Raw genomic sequence first — 4,298 nt, forward strand, 5'->3', positions numbered from 1 at the left:
TTATTAAGAGTAAATATAGATATGAAAATATAGGGAACAAATGGTAATTATTTAACTTAAGATGCAGAGTACAAATGTAAATACAACATACATGCAAAAGACACAAACAAGAGCAATGTGGAGCTAAACTTCTTCAGTAACATTGGTTTTATTCAATATTTTGGTAAAAGTAAATGTAGATCTGATGTGTAGAAAATGGAGGACAAGGGAAAATAAGCTGCAAAGTGTACATGAAGAACTAGCTGACGAATATAAATACAATGATGAAGGACAATAGATACTTACAAGAACAATGCATAACTAAATTTCTTCATAAGCATTGGGTTTATTCTACATTAATTTAAGCATTAATATAGATCTGATAATTTGAAGCGAACAGTGGATAAGAAAGCTATAATGCACAATGATGTCACATAATCCACCAGGTATGAATGTAAGGATATCGATAGGACAATATGTACTCACAAGAGTAAAGCAACGACCAGTATAGTTGCGATATCCTAGGTTTTGCGGCGCTGGTTCTATCGCCAATATACGTCGGGTGCTATGTGATTTCTTCGGTAGCATCACCTTTTTCAAGGATTTTGCTTGTACTTCTTAAGGTTCTACAATCACCCTCTTCCTTTTGGATGTCTGAAACATAAGTATAGCATTTGAATGGAAAAACATGGTATGGCGATAAATGGAATAGGTGTTGATAATGGATGGGCATGGCATCTTCACATATATCATGAGTAAATTAAGCAGATGGCGATGCAACGAAGCAAAAGAAATGCAAGACACCTTATGCAAGATATGTGCAACCAATAAAACCTTGCCCAACTAGAACAGACACCTTATTAGGTGAACAGGATATGCCATCTGCCTTTGACTACTTGAGCTCAAAATAGTCATTAGGATCATATTCTGAATACGAAGCATGTGGGTTTCATTGCATCCACAATGGACCTCAATTCCTTGATGCCAAGTTTGTTACCCATTGAACTGTTCTGCAATATTCTTGTGATGTGCGCATTCTTATATTCATTGTATTACGTACAATATCTGAAAAAGCATGAAAACATAAATAATAGTGAGATTATCTTTGTAATGCAAAGGATATTATAATATAATAGGGGCTCCCTGTAAACCTTTGTGTGCTATCACTGGATTCTGATGAGAGAGCCCATGTGTGCTGTAATATGGTGAGTAGATTAATATAATCTGGCACAACTACACAAAAAATAGGCTCCCTGTTGGGAGCTCCAGATGTAAGGATAGTTGGTAGATGATAGGTTCATAATATACCGTAAAGAAAGTTTATTGCCAAACCATGATAACGAGTGCGCAGATCCAGCAAGCATATCATAGTGCAGATAATAGGGGTACACCATAACCACCATAAATAAATCGGGAAAGCGGAACTGGCTGAAAAATACATGGTTTTGCCACTACTAATATGCGGCCTATCGGTCACCTACATGCCAGCTCTATTCATCTGAAGACGCACATTTGTTACTACCAGTTTAGTCTATCAAAGACCACGTGGCTCCCACCATTTCCGGGATATTATGGTAGACCAACTCGAAGTGTGAAATCATGTAGCAGAACCGGCCCAATAGAGCTGTCGACTGCAAATGTCCCTGCTCCCCTTCCTGACAAGGAACATACTGTACTTACTAAAGAAGAACAGAAGAGGAACATGTTAAAGAATAGAAGGGGAAGCATATTATTGAGATTCCCCTTCTTTCTATACAATGTTGGTTGCCCACCCATGATGAATCAGAGCGCCCAAAGAAATGCAATTTCATGATGTCTCTCTATATGTGGCCACATGCATTTGGAAACTTAAGTGGGAGCATTAGCTAACCAATTAAATGTGTGTCTGTTAGCTAATGTCAGTATCATATCACATTCGCATTTGAAGAACCTTAGGACGTATGATTGGTGTGTTATTTAACTTTAAAGGGTGGACAACTGCTAGTAGGACACAAAGCACCTACGCAGATCATAGTGTAGATATAATGGGAAAACCCTAAGCATCAGGAGTAAAATCAGGAAAGTGGAACTTGCTGAAATATATGTGCTAGTATTGCCGGTACGGCTAGAAAGGCTTTGCATACCAGCTCTCTACAACTGAAGGCGCGGTACTGTTACTATCAGTCTAACTCTCAAAGGCGACACATACGATCGAATACGAAGAGTTGAAAGCGTCCATGACAATCGACATGAAGACCAACACGAAGAGTTGAAAGCGTCCATAACAAGCGACCGAATAGACATGTACACTGCAAATGTCCCCGCTCCGCTTCACTACAAAGAACATACCGTACAATTATTATACTCCCTCTGTTCCTAAATACAAATTTTTGTAGAGATTCCACTATGGATCACATACGAATCGTATATAGATACATTTTAGAGTGTAGATTCACTCATTTTGCTCCATATGTAGTCCATGGAGGAATCTCTACAAATACTTATATTTAGGTACGGAGAGAGTACTTACAAAGGAAGAACAGAAGAGGAGCATGCTAAAGAAGAGCAAGCAGATTTTGGATAATAAAATGTTGGTTGGCCACACATGATGAACCAGAGTGCATAAAGAACGCAACTCCTTGTTGTCCCTCGATATGTGGCTGATGTCGCCTAAAGCTACGTCGCTATTTCCCCAAAGAGGAAGGGATGATGCATCACAACGGCGGTACGTATTTCCCTCAAATATGAAACCAAGGTTATCGAACCAGTAGGAGAACCAAACACCACAGCGTAAACATCACCTGCACACAAATAACAACTACTCGCAACCCGACGTATAAAAGGGCTTGTCAATCCCTTTCAGGTAGCGGCGCCCCAAGATGGGCAAACGGACGCGGGAGTGTTGTAAATATTGATAGATCGAACACCAAATAAAATAAATTGCAGCAAGGTATTTTTGTATTTTTGGTTTAGTAGATCTGAAAATAAAAGACAAATAAAATAGATCATGAAGGCAAATAATATGAGAAAGAGACCCGGGGGCCGTAGGTTTCACTATCTCTCGAGAAAAATAGCAAATGGTGGGTAAACAAATTACTGTTGGGCAATTGATATAACTTCAAATACTCATGATGATATACATGCAATGATCATTACATAGGCATCACGTCTAAGATTAGTAGAATGACTCCTGCCTGCATCTACTACTATTATTCCACACATCGACCGCTATCCAGCATGCATCTAGTGTATTAAGTTCATGGAGAAACGAAGTAATGCAATAAGAACGATGACATGATGTAAACAAGATATATCTATGTAGAGATAGAACCCATCGTTTCATCCTTAGTAGCAATGATACACACGTGTCGGTTCCCCTTCTGTCACTGGGATCAAGCACAATAAGATCGAACCCACTACAAAGCACCTCTTCCCATTGCAAGATAAATAGATCAAGTTGGCCAAACAAAACCCAAATATTGGAGAAGAAATACGAGGCTATAAGCAATCATGCATAAAAGAGATCAAAGAAACTCAAATACTTTCATGGATATAAAAATATAGATCTGATCATAAACTCGAAGTTCATCCGATCCCAACAAACACACCGCAAAAAGAGTTACATCATATGGATCTCCAAGAGACCATTGTTTTGAGAATCAAACGAGAGAGAGGAAGCCATCTAGCTACTAACTACTGATCCGAAGTTCTACAAAGAACTACTCACGCATCATCAGAGAGGCACCAATGGAGATGGTGAACCCCAGCCGTGATGGTGTCTAGATTGGATCTGGTGGTTCTGGACTCTGCAGCGACTGGAATTGATTTTCGTCGACACCCCTAGGGTTTTTGGAATATTGGGGGTATTTATAGAGCAAAGAGGCGGTCCGGGGGGCACCCGAGCTGGGCACAACCCACCAGGGCGCGCCTGGGCCACCTGGCGCACCCTGGTGGGTTGTGCTCTCCTCAGAGCACCCCCAGGCGCAGCCTTGGCCCATTAGGTGTCTTCTGGTCCATAAAAAACCTCCGTAAAGTTTCGTGGCATTTGGACTCCGTTTGATATTGATTTTTGCGATGTAAAAAACATGCAAAAACAGCTACTAACACTTGGCACTATGTCAATAGGTTAGTATGAAAAAATGATATAAAATGACTATAAAATGATTATAAAACATCCAAGATTGATAATATAACAACATGAAACAATCAAAAATTATAGATAGGTTGGAGACGTATCAGCATCACAAGCTTAACTCCTACTCGTCCTCGAGTAGGTAAGTGATAAAAACAGAATTTTTGATGTGGAATCCTGTCTATCATGTCATATCATATTCTTTTCT

Source organism: Triticum dicoccoides, chromosome 4A, assembly GCF_002162155.2.
Source record: "Triticum dicoccoides isolate Atlit2015 ecotype Zavitan chromosome 4A, WEW_v2.0, whole genome shotgun sequence".
Taxonomy (NCBI): domain Eukaryota; kingdom Viridiplantae; phylum Streptophyta; class Magnoliopsida; order Poales; family Poaceae; genus Triticum; species Triticum dicoccoides.